Genomic DNA, 24,832 nt, shown 5'->3' on the forward strand with positions numbered 1-24,832 from the left:
AGGCCTACAGGGCGTTGGGTGTTGAAGCTCAGGCTGACTGACCCACCCCTTTAAGAGCCGGCCGGTGCCTGGAGGTCTCGTGGTTTCCCGTAATTGAGATCACCTGCGCTGCGCCCGTCCACGTCGATATTGAGTAGCGCCTGAACTTTTGCGCCTTAAGAGCACCGTGCAACGGCTGAATTAGCGCCTCAATCCCCTTTGGGGGCGATGCAACCCAATATCGTGCCAGGTGGCGATAAGTTTCGTCTGGCTATAAACTTTGCGCAGCGCCAGTTCTAACGCCTCAAGCGGGGCTATACCCAATTCCTAGGCCAAAGAACCTAAATATTGGATACTTAATTTAGAATTCTTGGCTGCACTCATTCTTTTGAGCTGGATGTGAGAAACCGCCTTCCTCCTCTCCACCGGATTTTTGCTATCACCTCATTCCCAGCTTCCACTCTGCTTGTGATCCACTCCGATTGTGTTTTACCCAGCTGGCTCCCTGACTCTGATTATATTTAATATCGTTATATTTGTCATTAATAGTGTTTGATTCAATTTCTTTAGTATTACCCTGTGCTTTTCTGTCCTTTCCCCTATTTCTAAGGACTAAACTCACTCACAGTGTCAGCTGCCAACTCCAGCTCCTGCCCACGGCAACTACAACTGATGAATTGTAACCAGGGGCTAAAACCTGTCTCCAGGTGACATCACAAAGGAGCCAATCACACAGCAGCCAGCGCAGTCAGCGCAGGCCCCACATACTGGCGGTATGACAGAGTCACATGGCCAGGCTCTGCTCCTGGTGCAGTCTCACTGGACTGGAGCACAGGTTGCAGCATCTGCCCATTAGTGTTACAGCCCTGTCTCCGAACCCAGCTCTCACCTAACGACATCCCAGGCAGGGAGCACAGCCTCCCATCATTAGTCTTCACGAATCCTGTCTCCTGACCTTGTAATGTGAAATCTTACTATCCAATGCCCGCCCCACCACTCGTCCACCTCTTCCTTCATCGAACCGAAGATCTGGCCAGCTGATTGCAGCAGGATGCGGTAAAGAGATGTTCTGCTGCTAATGGAGGAAAATGTCCCATGGGCAGGGTTGGTGCATTTAGATAGATGAGTGGGGTACCGCAAGAATCGGTGCTTGGGCCTCAGCTATTCCACATCAATGATTTGGATGAAGGGACTAAATGTAACATTTCTAAATTTGCTGATGATACAAAGCTAGGTGGCAGTGGCAGTTGTGAAGAGGATGTGAAGAGGCTTCAAGGGGATCTCAACAGGCTCAGTGAGTGGGCGAGAACATGGCAGATGGAATATAATGTGGATAAATGTGAAGTTATCCACTTTGGTAGAAAAAACAGAAAGGCAGAGCATTTGCTAAATGGTGAAAGATTGGTGAATGCAGATGCTCAAAGGAACCTGGGTGTCCTTGTACATGAGTCACTGAAAGTGAATGTGCAGGTGCAGCAAGCCATTAGGAAGACAAATGGTATGCTGGCCTTCATTACAAGAGGATTTGAGTACAGGAGTAAAGAAGTCTTACTCCAATTATATAGGGTCTTGGTGAGACCACACCTGGAGTACTGTGTACAATTTTGGTCTCCTTACCTAAGGAAGGATATACTTGCCATAGAGGGAGTGCAATGAAGGTTCATGAGATTGATTCCTGGGATGGCGGGACTGTCGCATGAGAAGAGATTGAGTAAACTAGGCCTGTATTCTCTTGGATTCAGAAGAATGAGAGGGGATCTCATTGAAGCATACAAAATTATTACAGGGCTTGATAGGGTGAATGCTGGGAGAATGTTTCCCTTAGCTGGGGAGTCTAGAACCAGGGCCCACAGCCTCAGGATAAAGGGTTGGACATTCAGGACTGAGATGAGAAGAAATTTCTTCACACAGAGGGTGGTGAATCTTTGGAATTCTCTACCCCAGAGGGCTGTGGAGGCTCAGTCATTGGGTATATTCAAAACAGAAATCGACAGATTTCTGACTAGTAAGGGCATCAAGGGATATGGCGATAGGGCCGGTGAATGGAGTTGAGGTAGAAGATCAGCCATGATCTCATTGAATGGCGGAGCAGGCTCGAAGGGCCGAATGGCCAACTCCTGCTCCTATTTCTTATGTTCTTATGTTCTTAAGCCTTCGTCCTCCACATCACCTCAAACTCTGCCTTCTCACAACTTGATTTTGTCCCTCTCCCTGGCCACTCGCTGAGGCTGAACCTGACTGTTCACAAACTTAGCTTTTGACCCCATATCCTTTCCATTACAAATACAAGTTCCTTCCACCTGCATCACATTACCCGCCTCCACTCCTATCTCTGCCCATCTGCTGCTTAAACCCTCCTTCATTCCTTTGTCACATTTAGACTCGATTGTTTCAATGTTCCCCTGGTCGGCCTCCTTTCCTCTGCCCTCTGTATACTTCAGCTGATTTGAAAGTCTGCTGCATGTAGCCTCTCTTCTCAGATATCACTCGTGTGCTCGCTCACCTACAGTGGCTCACGGTCGTCAAATGCCTTCTATTTAAAATTCTCATCCTCCTGTTTAAATCCCTTCTTGGCCTCGCCCCTCCCTATATATTCTGAAGCGCTGCAAACCTCCTGCAACTCTTGCCTCTTGTACACCCACCCCTTCATCCTACCATTAGTGGCCGAGTGTCCAGTTGCCTTAGGTCCCAGGCTCTGTAATTCATTCATTATAATCCTCCCCCTCTCCAACTTTATCTCCTCCTTAAAACTTTAGCTTTTACTCAGCCTACTACCATTTACTTCTTAGACTTTGTATTAATTCCTGGGAGATGGGCGTCACTAGCAAGGCCAGCCTTTATTGTCCATTTGTGGTTGCCTATGAGAAGGTGGTGCTGAGCAGCCTTCTTCAACCGCTGCAGTCCGTGTGGTGAAGGTGCTCCCACAATGCTGTTAGGTAGGGAGTTACAGCATTTTGACCTGGAGACGATGAAGGAATGGTGATAAATGTCCAAGTCAGGATCCTGCAGAACTTGGAGCTGATGGTGTTCCATGCACCTGTTGCCCTTGTGGTGGTAGCGGCCTCGGGTTTGGGAGGTGCTGCGGAAGAAGCCCTGGCGAGTTGGTGCAGTGCATCTTGTAGATGGTACACACTGCAGCCACGGTACCCCAGTGGTGGATGTTTAAGCTGGTAGATGGGCTGTCGATCAAGCGTATTTCTTTGTCCTGGATTGTGTGGAGCTTCTTGTTGCAGCTTCCCTCATCCAGACAAGTGGAGAGTTTTCCACCACAGGCCTCAGTTTTGCCTTGCAGGTGGTAGAGAGGCATCTGCGGGTCTAGGAGGTGTGCCACTCGCCACAGAATACGCAACCTCTGGCCTTCTTGATTAGCCATGGCATTTATGTTGCTGGACAATGATAATGCCATTCAGTGCCAAAGGAGATAGTTGTATGCTCTTGTTGTATATAGTCTTTGCCTGGCACTTGTGTGGCGCGAATGTCACTTGTCAGTTGTTCATTTAGTGGTGATTAAGGGCCTTAAAGACCAGTCCCGCCTGTTGGATGCGGGTCAGATTTGGGACCATCAGACACACCTCAGTAAAAATGGTTCAGAGTCGGGAACCAGGCGGGGAGGCTCCCGCCCACCGGTTTTGCACTTTTAACCCCCCGCACGCCTCCAAGCCCGCCTCCACGGCTCAGTTAAAATCGACCCCTTGTTCTTTGGGCTTTATTGTCTCCCATTCCCAGTCAATGTGCAGCAGATCTAGCCCTCTACTTATACACTTACATCCCTTATTTGTCCTGGCAATTGCTGTAATAATGTATGACAACACTTTCAATATTTGCTCAGCCAACAAGCCCAAATCTTACCCCAATTACACCTTATTTGATTGTGTAGTATTCAATATGAAATCATATTTTGCTATGTTCAGCAACAATAAACATGATTTTGCATTTCTCAATTTTTAAATATTTCAGCTACATCTCTCTCTCTCTTCTGAACAGTTGATCTTCCCACACAACTTAATGTCCTCCACAGATTCTGACAGTCCGTTGACTGAGCTCAGTAATAAATATTAGGAGCATCAGGAGTTCCAGAACTGATCCTCAGGGAGGTCTACTAATCGCAGCTTTCCAACTGAAATGGCTGCCACTAATAAACAGCCTTCTGTTTCCTATTATGAGGCTGATTTATTATCCAGTTTACAACTTCCTCTGCGATCCCATGAGCATTCATTCCATGTAAAATGGCAGGATGACCCTGAATTGTGACTGCAATATTTATCCCTTACTAAAATCTCTTGTTCAAATACAGAATCACTGCAGGTAAAAATCTTATTTCTCCTATTCTTCAGTGCCTCTCCCATTGGAAGAAACCTATGGCCGGGAAGTTCCTCCGAGCCGCTCTAGCTCCGCCAGCGAAACTTAGTTGGAAATGTGTCAGAAATCCCGGCGAAGTAATGTCGGTGGAGCGGGAGCAGCTACCAGGAATTTTCCTGCTTATGTCTTTCAGATAAACATCCTATTATTCAACATGGTTATCAAATCAAATCAAATCAAATCAAATCAACTTTTATTGTCATTGTTAGTGCACAAGTGCAGTACAACGAAATGTAGGCTTGCGGCTCCCGAGAGTGTACATTTAGATTAAGACATTTAAACATTCAACATACATTTGGCTTGTAATACATTAACATAAACATAACCATAATAAAGTGCATTGGCAGATGTGCAGGCTTTAGAGTTTATTTGTGGAGTTCAGTAGGATGACAGCCCTGGGAAAGAAGCTGTTCCTAAATCTGGTCGTTCGGGTGCGAATGCATCTGTAGCATCTCCCAGATGGCAGGAGGGCGAACAGGCTGTGGCTGGGGTGGGTAGGGTCTTTGATGATGGACCGTGACCTCCGTAAACAGCGTTTCTGGTATATGTGCTCTATGGTCAGTAGCCGGGTGCCGGTAATGCGTTGGGCAGTTTTGACTACCCGCTGCAGGGCTTTCCGGTCATAGTAGCTACAGCTGCCATACCATACTGTGATACAGTTTGTCAGGATGCTCTCTATTGTGCAGCGGTAAAAGTTAGAGAGGATCAGAGCTGTTTTTACATACAGTCCCCGCCACAAACTCCATAACCTCGCAACCAATTCCATGCCCGTCCCCAGCCACTGTTTCAGAGTGAAGCAGACTGTTTGCAACCTGGTGTCCTATTTTGACCCCAAGCAGAGCTTTCAATCCCATATACTCTCTATCACAAAGTGTGCCTACTTGCATCTTCCTAACATCGCCCACCTCGGGCCCTCCCTCAGCCCATCTGCTGCCTTTGTCACCTAGTCTCAACTATTCCTAGATCCTCCACCCTTATAAACTTCAGCTCATCCCAAACTCTGCAGCCTATATCCTATCTCCCACCCTGCTCACCCATCACCCTGTCCTCGCTGACCTACATTGGCTTCCAGTCCCCTAAGGCCTCCAATTTAAAATTCTGATCCTTGTGTTTAAATCCCTTCATGGCCACGTCTCCCCCTATCTCTGTAACCTACTCCAGTCCTACATCCACCCCAGAACTCTTTTTGTTCCTCTTATTCTGGCCTTTTGTCTATTCCGCTATTAACCCCAGCCATCTGAGCCCTACAGCCCTACACTCTGGAATTCCCTCCCTAAATCTCTTTGCCGCTCCATCTTCTTCTCCACCTATAAGACCGTCCTTTAAACCCACCTCTGACCCAGCTTTTGGTCATCCCTCCTAATAACTTGCTCTTTGGCTTGGTCTCCATTTTTTGTCTGATTATACTTCATGAAGCACCTTGAGATGTTTTCCACGGTAAAAGCACTATATAAATGCAAGTTGTTATTTATTAGTGGAATGTATGTCTCCTTCCCCTCACACACACTATTGGCTCACAGTAATTTGTTTATTTTTTTGTAATTATTTTCATTCTAGCTTTCACTCTGCACACAGTTTCCTCGAGTGGAAGGTTACCTACCCTTCCACATTTAAATGACTTGCGGGCCCAGTGCTCTCTCGGATTTCCTTCTCTTTCCGCCTCTGCTCCACTGCTCAGAAAGCACGCCTGCATGGAAGATGTCTGTGGCAGGTGGAGGATGGTCAAAAGGTTAGCTTATCGAAGTCCGAGGAGTGTTCTCTGCACTCCCGTGATGTGGGTAACACAGGGTTAATGGGAATGTTGTTGTAAAATGCTGTAGCTATATTGGAAGCCATGTATTAGACTGCCACCATAATTACAAGGCATGATGGGAAGCTTGGCCATCCTGACAGAAGCGTAGTGTCAGCAGTTAATAAGTGACAGTTGGTATAAACAGGTTTCATGAAAGCTCGTTACAGAGACAGTGGGCAAAGATGAAACCTTGTTACAGAGACAATGGGCAAAGATGAAACCTTGTTACAGAGACAATGGGCAAAGATGAAATCTCACTACAGAGACAATGGGCAAAGATGAAATCTCACTACAGAGACAATGGGCAAAGATGAAACCTCACTACAGAGACAATGGGCAAAGATGAAACCTTGTTACAGAGACAATGGGCAAAGATGAAACCTTGTTACAGAGACAATGGGCAAAGATGACAGAATACATCAGCTAAAAGCTTACGTGATCAGTAATTAACAATTGAGCAACTGTTAGCATCCTTGTCAACTGTCGAGTTTAACTTGATTATGTATAAATGCATATAACATTGCCACGACTACTGTAAAGTTGAGAGACTTTGGGATGCCGAAAGCTCTCCCCTGAATGCTTGCATTAAAGAATTCTTGTATCGTTGGCTATAAGTGACTTCGAGTGGTGTTTTTTCCCCACAACAATTGGCGTAGTCGGCAGGATCCACTGAAGGTCCGGAGATCGAAACCCTGTGAGACCGACAGAAAAGAGGGTAAGTAAAATTAATATACTACCCATAGTTAGGTCTGTCAATCTCCTCAGTGGTTTTGCCAGGCCAACAGGGATTCGCGAACAATGCGGGGTCACAATGACCACTTTCAAGAAGACAGCGCTGCGCTAAAGGGTTACAAGAGTCACTGAAACCTAAGCGAAGGAAGTAATGTGACCAGACTTAAAAGTGTCGATGACAAGTTTAGACGTAGACTTGTGAGTAACTGGTACTGGGGTCAGTTAACAAAATGACCAATACATCAGGGAACCTTTAGGGTCCTATAACAGAATATCTGTTGAGAAAGGGTGATAAAATTAAGAAAAAGATGGAGAAAGAAGGATGGTATCCGGAGGGAAGTCCGGAGTGCCAGAGAGAATGGTGGAATAGGGAAAGTAAGCATAAGGAAGATACAGCAATTGTAATACTCTGTCACGCACATTCAAGAATGTGTAGAGATGGGGAAGAACGTCAGGAAAGAATGACAAAAGAAAACGAGAAAAAAGAAATAAGAATAAAATAATTAGAAAAAGAAAACGAAGAACTAAACGAATAATTAAATAAAGTAAAGAGGGTCGGCGTCAAATGGGCCGCACTACTAAACAGGAGACCAAAACCAAGTGCCCCAAATGAGGACGATGAAATAGATTAGGATGAGTTAGCACGAGAGGCAGAAAGATGGGCCCATTATAATGCCGAGCCACCAGACTGTACAGCAGCGGCCCCCTTATACCCAAGTGAAAAAGACGTCAAAGAAATAGGTAGAGTTAAAGTGGCCCCAATTACAACACGAGTTCAACAAGTACCAAATGCATAAGTTGTAGGACCGAGGTCCATAACCCCTTCACACCGGGGGAAAAACAATTAATTCTGGCAGACCTTCCGGTTCGAAGGGTGGCACATGGCAACCCCGAATTCTGGCGAAAACTGGAAGAAATGATAGATATCCACCAAATGCATCCAAAGGACATACACATTCTTACTAAAGCAAAATGCCCCAGGAACATATGGGAAAGGTGTAATCAAGGGGTTCGGAATGGAACTTGGACAGTGGAGGGGATACGACACACCAACAAAAGTATGATTTATTTAAGGCAGAAGTACAATTGGTTCTGGGACAGGGACAGGTAACTGGGGAAGTATTATGGGAATCACACAGAAAAGGATGAGAGTGCTACGGAATATGGAGAGAGAAAGTTTAAGGCGTATGCGGAATTTTCGGGGTTACCTAACCCCGGTAGGGATAACGTGGTATTCTTAAAAATGTTAAAGGAAGGATTTGGCCAATCACACCAGACAATTTTAGAAATGGGAATGCCCGTAGGAAATACATATGGGGATGTGATATCTTGGGCTAGTGAGGTGGATAGGAGAAGGGAAAAGGAAAAGGAAAAGAAAGCAACTAAACAAGCCAGCACGGCGGCAGCCATGAACCCAACCCCAATGTGGAAAACCGGGCCACAGGGCACAGGAATGTAAACAAGGGAGAGGCACGGACATGATGGGGTGTGATAATTGTGGCAAAGGAGGCCACTCAAAGTCACAATGTTGGAGCAAGGGAGGAGAAAAGGAGGGACAGGGACCCTCAAGACCCAATCCCCTTGTAACGACAGCACTAGCCTCCGAACAGCTTCTGGAGATTATAAAAGCCGTAACGCAGAACAAATAGGCCGCCTCCTCCCCCGAGGACGGCACGGATGATGATTCCTGAATATTCACCACAGCACAGTTAGGGGGCCGGCAGTATAGAATGTTGGTAGATACGGGAGCATCCGTCTCGATAACCTTTAGCAACAACACATCACACAATGCGGATTACAGGAGTAGGAGGAACAACATTGGTCGCAAAACGGAGTGAGTCACAACTTTTAGAATTTGGAGGAGTATTAACACCGGTTTACTTCTGGGCTTGCCCGAATAATGAAGGAACCATTTTAGGGATGGATATATTCGAGGAGGTGGGCGGCCTTATAGACCCGAGGCAGAGGAAGGTTATCTGGCCAAATACTATGTAGTAAAAAGAAACATAAAACAAGAAAAAGGGTGGTATTACTGCAATCCGCCTGGGTTGCTGCAGCAAAGGTAGTTAGCAGGGATTGGACTAAAGAAGGAGCTCTTAGAGCTATATGCTCTCAGTTCCCTGATCTATGGGCAAGCCATAGACAGGAATGTGGGAAAGTGCATATACAACCTATAAAAGTTCCCGGAGAAACTCATAAATCCCATAAACAATACCCGATTAAGCCTGAAGCTAAAGCCGCGGTAAAAGGTATAGTGGGGGATCTGGTAAAAGGAGGAATATTGCGGAAAACCTCTTCCATGACAAATTCCCCCACATGGCCAGTTAAAAAGCCCGATGGGTCATGGAGATTAACTATTGACTATACAGCCCTGAATAAATGTACTCCCCGCCTCCACCCAATAGTGGCAAGCCCGGCCACAATTTTGAACGGACTAAGTCCAGAACATAAGACTTTTACAGTTTTAGATATAGCATATGGATTCTGGGCAGTACCTTTGGATGAGGATTCTCAGGATAAATTTGCCTTTACGGTAGATGATCAACAATATACTTGGACCCGACTCCCTCAAGGGTTCCATAATAGTCCGAGTATCTTCCACCAAATAATGAATGAAGTACTGTCAATGGTGGATCTGACCCCTTATGGTAGTATGATCCTCCAATATGTAGATGACCTGTTAATCGCTTCTCCAAGCGAGATGAACTACTGCGGTGCACTAGCGTGTGTCCTGCAGACGTTCCAGAAATCAGGACTGCGAATAAGCCCCAAAAAGGCACAGGTAGGTCAGGCTTCCATGCAATACCTAGGGCATACCATCCAACAGGGCCATAAGGCTATGTCCGACGACCGACGGACAGCAATCAAAGAGATGCCCAGACCAATTAATGTAAGGGGAGTCAGGCAAGTGTTAGGACTTTTTAACTACTGCCGGAATTTTATCCCAGGGTTCACGTCCTTAGTAGGCCCCATTCAGGATCTCATTAAAGGAGGGAAGCCCCCATTACAATCAGTCACCTGGGGACCGGAACAGGAATTGGCGTATACGCAAATTAAACGAGCCCTGATCAGTGCCCCAGCTTTGGGGTTGCCCGATATGAGTAAACCGTTCCACCTCTACTGTGATAATGAAGGAGATTTTTACAATGCTGTATTGGTACAAGAACACGGAGATAGGAAACGACCAGGAGCCTATTACTCCACCCACCAATCACCGGTAGCAGCCGGGCCGCCCCGATGCGTTGCGGCCTTAGATTGTGCCGCCTGGGCAATTCGCATCAGTGAGCCAGTCGTGGTGGCGGGACAGACTATATTACACATCCAGCATACTTTAGTGGAACTATTGAACACAGGAAAGTTGAGGGCCGTTTCTGATAGCCAACGGGCAGCCTGGGAAGCAGTGCTTATTCCCAAAGATAAATCCGTTCAAATTATTGACCATGGGGTGAACCCTGCAACTGGAGTTCTGACCCAAGGGGGTCAGTGTGAGTCAGTAGTAGAATAAGAGGAGAGATGTGGGGTCAAGGATACACCATTGGAAGGAGAAGTCGAAAACCTCTTTGTGGATGGGCCTAGGAGGTATGTAGATGGAGTCCCTTATACTGGGTGGGCAGTCGTTATGGGTGATAGAGATGTAATTAAAACAGGACCCCTGGGCAGCGAACAGTCAGCCCAGGTGGCGGAATTAGTTGCCCTAGTCAAAGCCCTAACATGGGCGGAGAACAAACGAGTTAACATATATACCGATTGTCGATATGCCTTCGGGGTAGTACATGATTATATGACCGCATGGGCCAGGAGGGGACTTGTGACATTAGGAGGCGGGCATATTAAACATGAAAATCTGGTACAGGCGTTTGTGGAAGCAGCCCAACTGCACAGTGAGGTCACCGTTGTTAAAGTAAAAGCCCACCAGAAAGGAGGGGATTGGATACAAAAAAGAAATGAGTACATGGATACAGCTGCTAAACAAGCCCTGGACAGTAGTTCACCAACCCACCCTCAAATTGCTGCTAGTGCTATCGGTCCTGAAGAAGTGAATATCGTTAAACTCCACGGGGATACCCCTGCGGAAGAAAAAGAGGGCTGGCGTAACAAGGGGGCAATTGAGGGAGCAGATTCAATCTGGAGACAGAGTGACTCGGGCTGTGTTGTGGCCCCTCATTCTATCAGACAAAATTTATTGCAAATCTTTCATGGAGATGGTCACCAGGGAAGCAATGCGATGCTGTACCACCTGCAACAGCATTGGTGGTGGCCCGGGATAGGCAGGGATACTGCCAAATATTGCCAGAGATGCCTTATATGTGCACAACATAAACCTGGATGGCCAATTACGGTTAAAATGGGAAATCAACTATGCCCCAGAGGCCCATGGGAAAACCTCCAAATAGACTTCACAGGTCCCCTCGTCAAAAGTAGGGGGAAATCGTATTGCCTGGTAATAATGGATCACTTTACCAGATGGGTGGAGGCTTTCCCCACTCGTGACTGCACCGTTGAGGAGGTAATCCCTCGATGGGGAATGGCCCTGCAGATAGATTCGGACCAAGGAACTCATTTCACCAGTAAAGTCCTTAAGAATACATGCCAACTATTAGGAATTAAACAATGGTTTCACAGCCCATACCATCCGCAGAGTTCTGGGATGGTAGAAAGGATGAATAGAACCCTGAAAACAGCAATAGCTAAAGCCATTCATGAGACAGGGAAAACATGGGTAGGCGTTCTCCCATCCATCCTGATGAGATTACGGGCGACCCCTAATAGAATTACTGGCCTTACACTATATGAATTAATGACTGGTCGCGCAATGCGACTTCCAGAGACTGTAATTTCCAGGCATACTAATACTTAAAGATAGGATTAGAGGGTATGTTGAAGAATTATGTAAGCAGCTGAAGATGGTAAGGTCAGAGGTTAGGGATCAAGCCCAGGCATCTGACTTGGAAAGAAGTGAGGAATCTAGTTCCCGGGATGTACCATAGGTTGGGACTTGGGTGATGTATAAAGAAACTTCTGTGCGGCCTGGATTCGCTCCACGATGGAAGGGTCTATTTCAGGTTCTCATGACTAGCGATACGTGTGTATGCTTAGACATGAGAGGAGGGGGGCGTTGGAAACACTGGTCACAGGTAAAACCATTTAACATTGAATCAAAATCTGTTTCAGCCAACAGGAGGGCCACCAGCCGATGCCTTAATTATTTTATTGCAGATGAAGAATGCGACAACTGAACATCGTCCTGGAAGCACTAGGAATCCTCCTTCTGGCAGTCCAGGGAGACTTGGAACAGGAAATAAGGGGGAAATCAGAGGGTATGACGTGGACTTACCCTCAGTGGGCAGGGGATGAATGGACAGATGAGAGGCCATATAGGATAATATGGACATATGAGAAGATAAAGGAAGGATTAAATTGTGCTCAAGAATCGGAATGGCCTCACCAGTATGAAGTTATAAAGGGCGAGAGTATAACACAATTAGGACTAGAGAAAGGGGAGTCAGTATGTATTAAATGTCCAACTGGCAAGGTGGTGACAAAAGGTAATAATAAATTACGAGTCTCAACGTGGGAGAGCCCAAATACTGTTTCAACCTTGGCACCTAATGTCTTTCCCCAGCCATTTGGATGTCAGAAGGGAGAAACCTGTAGCAAACTGATCTTTCACGTAAATATTTTGGAACAATGGGGAGAACAATATTGTACCAATGTAAAGCAAGAAGAGACTATGCTAATGTGTGTCGCGCCAAGGGGGCCGAGGTGTCATTTTGAGCCAGCCGTGTTAATACTTACACATAGATGGTGACCAACACCACCTCCAATGATGCCCCCTACGAAAATGGTAACATACCCATACCCATTAAAATATCCGAAGCAAACACCGGGACCAAAGAATGGGTTGGTTTTGGTCCCGACAGGAAATGTAATGCATGATAATGTACACCATGAGTTGGTACCTGTGGTACTAGACTTGACAGACATAGGCCTTCACCGGTGGTGCTCAAATAAAACCCAGAAACTGTATCAAAAACTAACCAGGCAAGTGCTGGAACAAGGGGTTAAAGGGAACGGCTGTGCCCCGGGCCAACGCCACAAAAGGTGACACAGGAGAGATACGCTTAATGACGTGGTGGCCATATTTAACACTGGTACCTCGATAGTTAATACGATTGATTTAGCAACCCTGGACAGTAAAATTAGAGACCTGGGCTCCAAAATTAAAGAAATTTTAAGGGAGCAGAATCAGAACCAGGACTCCCAATTGACTGAGGATCAGGTCCTTCCCGGTCAGCTTCAGGACGTGGCTACTGTCCTCAAGGCGCATGCCCAAACCATGAATAAAATTATTAAGGCGGACCATAAAGCCTCCGAGAATGCTGCAAGGAATGATGTCTGTAGCACATTTGGAAATTGGGTGGTGGAACAGACCAGGGAAAATTTAGCCCAGATAAAGGAAAGTGAGGTAGCTTTATGGATTAGCAACGAGCAATCGGCTAATCTATCCCGTCAAGGAGAGACTATCCCAGGATGCCAACTCAGGGGAATGGTGCGGGTATACCCCACACAAATTGAATGTAAAGTGAACGGTGGCAGTCTGCTGGGACTTGCAACACCAGTGATCGTACCGGGAACAGAGCCTCGAGATGTATATCGAGTCCAAAATATCGGAGTCATTAAGGGGGATACATACATAACGTATCATGAGACATTACCCTATGCAATAACATTTGAAGATAGTTTAGTGGGAACCAAATTGGAAGGTTGTGCCACCCATCAGGGAATAACAATTTGCCCTCATAAAATGAGTTTTAACCCAATTGTGGCCTGTGGATTTAATTTACCAAATAAAGGGGTAAACTGTACTATGGAGGCCATTGGAGCCCGTTTAACACCAATGCGGGCTGCTTATGTCGACAAAGGAGAGTATTGTGTAACCACTAACCAGAAGACTTTTGAGTATGCAGACCAGATCTGTGAGATCACCAGCCCGGTGTTCTGTTTCACCTCGGAGGTACGGGTGAGGATTGGACGAGAAGAATTGATCGATATACACAGACGAGAGTCCACTTCAATTCGGGTGTCCGAAGGCATCAAGAAGGAACTACCAAACTACATCAACAAATTTGAGTACGAAGTGCCCCCACTGCTGGAACATATGGTGGAGCTACGGAAAAAGATCACCGAATCCCAGAAGATGTACTACACGCTACAGCAACAGAACAAGGACATAAAAAAGGAAATAGAGGAAATTAAGGTCATCACTTGGTGGGATGACTTATGGGACTTATGGGACTGAACATTCAGATCCACCCGTGGATTCGCATAATATCGCATATGTTAGTGGTGATTCAACTGTCGATTGTTGTATATCTCCTTCATGGCATCGGTGGACGGGCCCGGCGAAGGAAAGCCAAAAGGTTGGCTAAAGCAATAACCCTTTTAGAAGAATGAGAGGGGATCTCATCAAAACCTATAAAATTCTGACAGGTCTGGACAAACTAGATGCAGGTAGAATATTCCCGATGGTCGGAGAGTCCAGAACCAGGGGTCATAGTCTAAGGATAAGGGGTAAGCCATTTAGGACAGAGATGAGGAAGAATTTCTTCACCCAGAGAGTGGTGAACCTGTGGAATTCTCTACCACAGAAGGCGGTTGAGGCCAAGTCTTTAAATATATTCAAGAAAGAGTTAGATATATTTCTTAAGGCTAAAGGGATCAAGGGATATGGGGAGAAGGCAGGGACAGGGTACTGAATTTGGATGATCAGCCATGATCTCATTGAATGGCGGAGCAGGCTCGAAGGGCCGAATGGCCTACTCCTGCCCCTATCTTCTATATTTCTATGTCTATGTTTCTATGAGTAAGGGAAGAAGGGGAAAGCACACCTCTCAAACCAGGCCCGTATCAAAGTATTTAGAGCAAACCAAGACGGGTGGGGCATTAGGCAGCTAGAGATAGGGAATGCGTAGTGGTAGTTTAAACCCAGGCATAGCCAGGTCATTAGGACACTGGTGATGCCATAAGAGGTTCAATAGTCAGGATGCGACACTGTGGCTGTCCAGAGGATCCCTGGATATGAAGCCATAGGTAGAATATCCAGGTGTGGCTGTTGGGCAGGGAAAGGATTCCTGACCAGGGCCAACAGGAGGGATTGATGTGGGTAGCACAGGGTTAATGGGAATGTTGTTGTAAAACGCTGTAGCTATGCTGGAAGCCATGTATTAGACTGCCACCATAATTACAAGGCATGATGAGAAGCTTGGCCATCCTGACAGAAGCGTAGGGCTGGATTTTGATACTGGAGGTGTGTAGGAGGTGGGACTACAACTTTCGGGGTTGTAGTCCCGCCTCCATCGAGTTGTGGCCAACCCACGCGATTTTCACTTGATTGACCTTGTTGAGCCCACCCAGCGGGCTCAGCAGGCCAATTAAGGGCCACCCGGCAACAGGTGACGTCACAGATTGACATTTCATCTGTCAAGAGCTTTTGACAGATGAAATATCAGCGTTTGACAGCTGTTTGAAGCTGTCAATCACTGACAATCTGTACACTAAGTTAATTCCTTCCTCTCAGGCTGATTTAAAGATCTCTCTGGAACAGAAAGCTGAATGCTGCAACTTTTGACAGCTCGCGGCCATTCTGCTTTCTGTGCCGGTGAGATGAGGGACTCCCGAGACCTGAAGGAAGGAAGGCTGCAAAGGTAAATAAATGCAAGTAAAACTTCTTTAAACACTTTACACAAACCAAACACACTTACCTCTGCACTCATGCACCCATCACTCACCTGAACACCGGACATCTCGAACCCTCCAAGCCCTTCAGCCCGACGGCCCGCCTCGCTAACTTGGCGTGGTTTGGAGCCGTCGGGAATCCCACACTTCAGCAATAAAAATAGGGATTAGGCTAAAAACTGTCTGTTAACTACCTGGCAGGCAGTTAATTGGCACTAATCCCCTTCCCGCCTCGGGGAGGAGGGTCCCAGCATAGGTCGGGTATCCGCCTCCTTTGAAACTGGCATGGAGGCGGGTTGGGGGCAGGATGGGTTCGTGCCCCCCGATTTCAAGATTTTAACCCTCCACACGCCTCCAATCCCGACTCCACGGCCCAATGAAAATCCTGCCTGTAGTGTCAGTAGTTAATAAGTAACAGTTGGTATCAACATGTTTCATGAAACCTTGTTACAGAGTCAATGGGCAAAGATGAAACATCGTTACAGAGACAATGGGCAAAGATGACAGAATACATCTGCTAAAAGCTTATGTGATCAATAATTAACAATTGAGCAACTGTCAGCATCCTTGTCAACTGTCGAGTTTTGCTTGATTATGTATACATTGCCACGACTACTGTAAAGTTGAGAGACTTCGGGATGCCAAAAGTTCTCCCCTGAATGCTTGTATTAAAGAATTCTTGTATCATGGATTATAAGTGACTTTGAGAGGTGTTTTTACCCACAACACCCGCTTCTTCCCAGTCCTTCAACTACCCATCGATGTTCAGCTGGGCTCATGCAGAGCCACTTACAAATTATTCTGCTGCCGAGTTTGGAGACTGCTGCTCCCTATAAATTTTGGCTTGTCCATTTAAACTGCTGCAGCGAGTGGCACGTTGGTGGAGGACTGTTCTGGTGCTCAGATTGTCCAAGGAAGAATGGCTGGTGTATTACCTTGCCTACCCTCATCAGGTCATTTAATTTCTTGTGGTACAGGTTACTGGACTTCTTGTGGAACAGGTTACTGGACTTCTTGTGGTACTGGCTACTGGACTTCTTGTGGTACAGGTTACTGGATTTCTTGTGGTACAGGTTACTGGACTTCTTGTGGTACAGGTTACTGGACTTCTTGTGGAACAGGTTACTGGACTTCTTGTGGTACAGGTTACTGGACTTCTTGTGGTACAGGTTACTGGACTTCTTGTGGTACAGGTTACTGGACTTCTTGTGGCACAGGCTACTGGACTTCTTGTGGTACTGGCTACTGGACTTCTTGTGGAACAGGTTACTGGACTTCTTGTGGAACAGGTTACTGGACTTCTTGTGGTACAGGTTACTGGACTTCTTGTGGAACAGGTTACTGGACTTCTTGTGGTACAGGTTACTGGACTTCTTGTGGAACAGGTTACTGGACTTCTTGTGGTACAGGTTACTGGACTTCTTGTGGTACAGGTTACTGGACTTCTTGTGGTACAGGTTACTGGACTTCTTGTGGAACAGGTTACTGGACTTCTTGTGGTACAGGTTACTGGACTTCTTGTGGAACAGGTTACTGGACTTCTTGTGGTACAGGCTACTGGACTTCTTGTGGTACAGGTTACTGGACTTCTTGTGGAACAGGTTACTGGACTTCTTGTGGTACAGGTTACTGGACTTCTTGTGGAACAGGTTACTGGACTTCTTGTGGTACAGGCTACTGGACTTCTTGTGGTACAGGTTACTGGACTTCTTGTGGTACAGGTTACTGGACTTCTTGTGGAACAGGTTACTGGACTTCTTGTGGTACAGGTTACTGGACTTCTTGTGGAACAGGTTACTGGACTTCTTGTGGAACAGGTTACTGGACTTCTTGTGGAACAGGTTACTGGACTTCTTGTGGAACAGGTTACTGGACTTCTTGTGGTACTGGCTACTGGACTTCTTGTGGAACAGGTTACTGGACTTCTTGTGGTACAGGTTACTGGACTTCTTGTGGAACAGGTTACTGGACTTCTTGTGGTACTGGCTACTGGACTTCTTGTGGAACAGGTTACTGGACTTCTTGTGGTACAGGTTACTGGACTTCTTGTGGTACAGGTTACTGGACTTCTTGTGGTGCAGGTTACTGGACTTCTTGTGGCACAGGTTACTGGACTTCTTGTGGCACAGGTTACTGGACTTCTTGTGGTACAGGTTACTGGACTTCTTGTGGTACAGGTGTAATACCCACTGGAAATGTTATGTACGCTAAGTATGATTATCAATCTTTAACTTAGACACTGCATTATCATTGTTATAAATCCCTGGGTTAAAGTTGCCCATGTGAAGGTACGGCAAGAACTTTTAAGGACACAATGTGACTAAGAGCAGACTTTCCATAATTCTGCACCAGTATCAACTGTTGCAGACAGTGAGGCTGCGCAGTCTCCAGGCAGAAACCCCAGGAGGAAGGGGTGGAGTCGGGGTTTTCGAGCGGGAAGAAAGAGCGACTGGAAGAAAAGAGGGCAGGAGCTCTGAAAAGAGGGCTCAGGAGGCAAATGGCTGCCGCATCCCGTCCCGGGCTTCCAAACTCGGCCGCCGCCCTTCATATTAGTAGCTCTGCATCCAGAACTCAAAGTGGGATTCAGTGATCGTGAAGAGAATTCAACGAAGGAGTTCGGAGTCGTAAGTCTTGCAGACATTATACATACCATGAGCTCCAACTTAAGCGTGCCAACGAAAGAGTGCACTCGAATTTGGACACAGGGACAGATTCTCCTTTGAATCCATGTAAATGGAGAATGTATGTTTATTATGTCTAGATTCATTCTAATGTATGCAAATGTCTAATTTAGTTCATTGACCTGTAATCTTCTTATACTGTCTGACGTTATAACTATAAAGTAAGATAATTAGAATTAAGCCATTGTAGTAGTGATCTCCTTACTGGACTATAGAATACTGTCTACAACAGAGACCACATCTCACATATATCTAGAGAACCGTGAAGGGGTTACACAGGTTACTGGACTTCTTGTGGTACAGGTTACTGGACTTCTTGTGGTACAGGTTACTGGACTTCTTGTGGTACAGGTTACTGGACTTCTTGTGGTACAGGTTACTGGACTTCTTGTGGCACAGGTTACTGGACTTCTTGTGGTACAGGTTACTGGACTTCTTGTGGCACAGGTTACTGGACTTCTTGTGGTACAGGTTACTGGACTTCTTGTGGCACAGGTTACTGGACTTCTTGTGGTACAGGTTACTGGACTTCTTGTGGCACAGGTTACTGGACTTCTTGTGGTACAGGTTACTGGATTTCTTGTGGTACAGGTTACTGGACTTCTTGTTATACAGGTTACTGGACTTCTTGTGGAACTGGTCTACAGCTCCAAGGGTAAGAGAGGGTGCTCTCAATGCCACTGCCACTTCCCTGTACACACCACGAGGCTCGTTTTATTTGCAGCTTCTTCCTATGGACACCCATCAGTTTCCCTCGCCTTTGCTGAATATCCGAGAGGAGGGTTTGGAGGTATGTCTCAGTGTGATTGTCAGTTCTTATTTTGCAACGCCCTTCTCCCTTCTTTGGCTGTCTTTGCCAGATCCTCCAGGGGATGAGGGACTAGCGAAGCTGGGATTGGTGTGCTTACAGCAGAGAAGGTTAAGGGGAGATTTAATAGAAATATTCAAAATTATAAAGGGTTTTGATAGAGCAAATAAGGAGTAACTGTTTCTACTGGTGGGTTGGTCAGTAATCATAAGACACAGATTTAAGATAGTAGGCAAAAGAACCAGTGGAGAAATGAGGAGAAACTTTTTTATACAGTGTGTTCTTATGATCATGAATGCACTGCCTGAAATGGCAGTGGAAGCAGATTCAGTAGTAACTTTCAAAAGGGAATTGGATATATATTTGAAAAGGAAAAAATTGTGGAGTTATGGGGAAGGTGCATGGTAAGTGGTAAGCATGCAGGTGCAGCAGGCGGTTAAGAAGGCAAATGGTATGTTGGCTTTCGTAGCGAGAGGGTTCGAGTACAAGAACAAGGATGTCTTGCTGCAGTTGTATAGGGCCTTGGTGAGACCACACCTTGAGTATTGTGTGCAGTTTTGGTCACCTTATCTGAGGAAGGATGTTCTTGCCATGGAGGGAGTTCAGCGAAGATTCACCAGACTGATACCTGGGATGGCAGGAATGACGTATGAGGAGAGATTGGGTCGATTGGGCTTATACTCGCTGGAGTTTAGAAGAATGAGAGGGGATCTCATCGAAACCTATAAAATTCTAACAGAACTAGACAGACTAGATGCAGGAAGGATGTTCCCGATGGTCGGGGAGTCCAGAACCAGGGGTCACAGTCTAAGGATAAGGGGTAAGCCATTTAGGACAGAGATGAGGAGGAATTTCTTCACCCAGAGAGTGGTGAACCTGTGGAATTCTCTACCACACAAGGCAGTAGAGGCCAATTCATTAAATATATTCAAGAAGGAGTTAGATATATTTCTGAAGGCTAAAGGGATCAAGGGATATGGGGAGAAAGCAGGAACAGGGTACTGAAATTGGATGATCAGCCATGATCTCATTGAATGGAGGAGCAGGCTCGAGGGGCCGAATGGCCTACTCCTGCTCCTATCTTCTATGTTTCTATTTCTATGTTAATTGAACAGCTTTCAAAGAGCCAGCACAGCCACGATGGGCCAAATGGCCTCCTTCAGTGCTATAAGATTCAATGATTCTATGTTCTTGAAAAATGGCACAGAATCACATTGGAGCCATCGAATCCACCTATCTGACAGTCAACTGACTGAGCCAAGCACTTCACCTGCTGCTCTCCCAGCCTCCTGCCGCAATCTGCAGCCAGACTTGGCTTTTTAAACACAGCAATTTAATTTCCAAGTACCTCCAGCACAGTACAATATGGGATTTGTGCTACTGAACTGTCAATGGATATTGAAATAAAACGACCGCATCAATTACTGCACATTAGTAGGTGCAAGTCCTGTCTCATTGGCACAGATCTGCCACTCTTTGAAAGTTGTAGTTGCATATTGCAGAGTGTCCTCTAGGTGGCAATCAACTTACCTCCAACTTTCCTCCTGTGCTAATTGATCTGTTTTGGGTTTGTGATTTGTTTCATTGCTGTTAGTCTTGATATTGTTTTTGCCTTATATATTCTTGTTGATCTTTGGTATTTCATTATTATTTTTACCATTTTTTCTGGAGATAGTATTTTTCTGCATAATTCACAGCACAATATAAACAACGCAGAGAACGTTGGAGTAGATTAGACACCTATTACTAAACAAACCAAGTAAAATTTGACCTTAAGATTCTGCTGTGTAAGACTTACGTACTTTTAATTTTTTTGGATAATTTTTTCCCCTTTACCCCACCCCCCCCAACCTCCTGCCCCCCTTCTCCTCAAGATTCTGACTCTTGCTGGGCTACAGCTTCAAGATGCTTGGTGCCCGCCGATATTATTTCCAAGTAGCCAATTTTCAGGTGCGAACCTGGACAGTGAGCATTGGCAATGTATTCAGTTGTGCAGGAATCACAGCTGAGCCCATCCTATCCTTACACAATATCCACATATGCAGTCTTCATAGGTGCCAACTATCTGCATTCTGGTGGCCCAGCTCATTGTCCATGGTAGCAGACAATTTTTAAAAAAAATTTTGGGGCGTCGCTGGCTAGGCCTGCATTTAGTGCCCATCCCTAATTGCCCTTGAGAAGATGGTGGTGAGCCGCCTTCTTGAACTGCTGCAGTCCATATGGTGTAGGTACACCCACAATGCTGTTAGGAAGGGAGTTCCAGGATTTTGGCCCAGCGACAGTGAAGGAACGGCGATACAGGTCCAAGTCAGGATGGTGTGTGGCTTGGAGGGGAACTTGTAGGTGGTGATGTTCCCATGCGTCTGCTGCCCTTATCCTTCTAAGTGGTAGAGGTCGCGAGTTTGGAAGGTGCTGTTGGAGGAGCTTTGGCGAGTTGCTGCAGTGCACCTTGTAGATGGTACACACTGCAGCCACAGTACGCCGGTGGTGGAGGGAGTGAATGTTGAAGGTGGTGGATGGAGTGCCAATCAAGCGGGCTGCTTTATCCTGAATGGTGTCGAGCTTCTTGAGTGTTGTTGGAGCTGCACTCATCCAGGCAAGTGGAGAGTATTCCATCACACTCCTGACTTGTGCCTTGTAGATGGTGGAAAGGCTTTGGGGAGTCAGGAGGTTTCGCCGCAGAATTCCCAGCCTCTGGCCTGCTCTTGTAGCCACAGTATTTATATGGCTGGTCCAGTTCAGTTTCTGATCAATGGTAACCCTCAGGATGTTGATAGTGGGGGATTCAGCGATGGTAATGCCATTGAATGTCAAGGGGAGATGGTTAGAGTCTCGCTTGTTGGAGATGGTCATTGCCTGGCACTTGTGTGGTGCGAATGTTACTTGCCACTTGTCAGCCCAAGTCTGAATGTTGTCCAGGTCTTGCTGCATATGGACACAGATTGCGTCAGTATCTGACGAGTCTCGAATGGTGCTGAACAGTGTGCAATCATCAGCGAACATCCCCACTTCTGACCTTATGATGGAGGGAAGGTCATTGATGAAACAGCTGAAGATGGTTGGGCCTAGGACACTGCCCTGAGGAACTCCTGCAGTGATGTCATGTGATTGAGATGAATGACCTCCAACAACCACAGCCAACTTCCTTTGTGCTAGGTATGATTCCAACCAATGGAGAGTTTTCCCCTTGATTCCCATTGACTTCAGCTGAACCAGTTCCCCCCCTGCCACCACCCCACCCCCCTGAGCTCCATTTCCAGGTTCTCCTCGCTCTCACTTCAGCGCTGCCTCCAGACATTTCTACTCAAGTCCTGTTGTTGCTACTGCTGTAAATCAAAGTGATTGAACACAGCTGCATTTTGAGCAGGAATTCTCTCAGGATTAAGGGCTTTGTCCGACAGTGTACAAACAAATTAAATTGTTTCAGTTTACAGCAGCAGCAACAACAACAACAGGGCATGGATAGAAGCCCCAGGGCAGCAGTGAGGAGAGACGAGCAACTAGGAGTAATGCTGAGGGTTAGGGAAGGGAAGGGAGAACCAGCATGAAAAGCAACAGGCGAGAATGGAGAGTGCCAGCATGAACTGTGTTATGTATTGTGTGTTCCCCTCCCACCTGCGGTGGCGCTGTCACAGCAGATAAATGGTTGGGTGTTGTCTTGGTTAAGTTTAGCTCTCTTTGTTCGGAACTCTCCAGAACTTTCCTTTCCTTCCTGAATAAAGCACTTCATGTTTGAATCTCTGGGTTCTGAGTTCTAATTGTGTCTAGGTAGAAAGGTACCGACACAACAAAGTGGCGACGAGGATCGGATGAATCTGTGTTGTGGGAACTTTCTTGTTTTCGACTACAAAACACTCGGAACAGAGATTGCAGCATCACATTAACGTTACGGGTGCAGTGAGTAAACAGAAATTTTAATTTGAAACATGGGATGGCTATATTAGGAAACATCGGTGATTTTGATGAAAATGTGGAGCAATGGAGCGCTTATACGGAACGTTTTGACTATTTTGTATTGGCGAATACGGTGGCAAACGAAAAGGTCGTGCCTACCTTTTTGAGTGTAATGGGGCCGAAGACATTCAATTTACTTCACAGCCTTGTGCAGCCAGATAAGCCAGGAACTAAAACATATAAGCAACTAGTGGAAATTCTTGGAGCACATTTTTCACTAAAACCTCTGGCTATTGCTGAGAGATTTAGATTTCACAAACGGAATTAAGAGGAGGGGGAATCAGTGACGATGTTTATTGCTGCTTTAAAAAGGTTGTCAGAACACTGCGAGTTCAAGGAGGTGCTGAATGACACCATTAGAGACAGACTTGTGTGTGGTCTGCAAAGTGCAGCCACACAGAAGCGCCTTCTTACTGAGGGCAACCTTACTCTTGAAAAGGCCATTGAAGTTAGTGTCTCCATGGAGATGGCGGAAAAGGAGGCTCACCAGTTGAGTTCAACAGGGAGAGTTCACAAGGTGTCGTCTGAGCCTAAAGGTGCGCGGAATGGCACATGTTACCGTTGTGGGAAAACGGGCCATCACGCTAATGACTGCTGGTGTACGGAGCTGGAATGCCGAAATTGTGGCAAAAAGGGTCACATTGAACGCGCCTGTAGAGGTAAAAAAAGAACAGACAGAACTGGGAAGCATGAAAGCAAAATGTCTGTATTTGGACAAGAGAGGAAAAAGAGTGTTCATTCAGTGCAGTATGATGGAACAAGCAAAACAGAGGGGAGCGACACCTCTGAGGAGGAAGAGGTGCATATACTGACGGTTGCAGGTGGTTCAAATGGCTACTGGGTGTCACCACTGGTGGAGGGACAATCAGTGCGGATGGAGGTGGACACAGGCGCGGCTGTGTCCCTTGTTTCAGTCACTGTCTACAACAAAATGCTAAAGCATCTTACCCTTCAGCCAACAAACATTGTGCTAAAGACGTATACCGGCGAACCTGTGGCCATGAGAGGCGCCATTGAGGTGACAGTTAAATTGAACGGACAGACTGTGAAACTACACTATATGTGGTAAAGGGAAATTACCCATCGCTACTGGGACGTGCGTGGCTAGAGAAAATCACGCTGGACTGGCCTGCAGTCCGCATGATGTCAAAAGGGGAGTCAGGTCTGACTGCAGTGTTAAACAAACATGCAGAACTCTTCAATGGGGAACTTGGGAGCATGAAAAAGATCAGCGTGAGACTGGACATTAAACCTGACAGCAAGCCGAAGTTTCACAAAGCCCGACCTGTACCCTATGCAATTAGGCCAAAAGTTGAGGCTAACTTGGAGGCCTTAGTCGAGAATGGAGTCCTGGAACCTGTGAGCATGAGCAAATGGGCCACACCCATTGTTCCTGTCCTGAAAAAGGATGGATCTGTTCGAATCTGCGGGGATTTTAAAGTGACTATTAACCCGGTGCTGTTTGCGGAACAGTACCCTCTTCCCTTCATTGATGATCTTTTTACGGGCCTGGCCGGAGGGCAAAAGTTCAGCAAAATAGACTTATGCCAGGCTTATCTACAAATGCATGTCGATGACAAATCAAAGGAGCTGCTGACAATTGTGACACACAAGGGGCTATACAGGTACTGCTGCCTTCCGTTTGGAATTACGTCGGCCCCTGCTCTATTCCAAAGGGTAATGGATCAGATTTTGAGTGGACTGCCAGGAGTCCAGTGCTACCTGGATGACATCCTTGTCACTGGGACAAATGAGGAGGATCATCTTCTGAACTTGGATGCGACACTACAA

The sequence above is a fragment of the Somniosus microcephalus genome, chromosome 3 (assembly GCF_052327205.1).
Source record: "Somniosus microcephalus isolate GS21.2 chromosome 3, FLI_Smic_1.0, whole genome shotgun sequence".
Taxonomy (NCBI): Eukaryota; Metazoa; Chordata; class Chondrichthyes; order Squaliformes; family Somniosidae; genus Somniosus; species Somniosus microcephalus.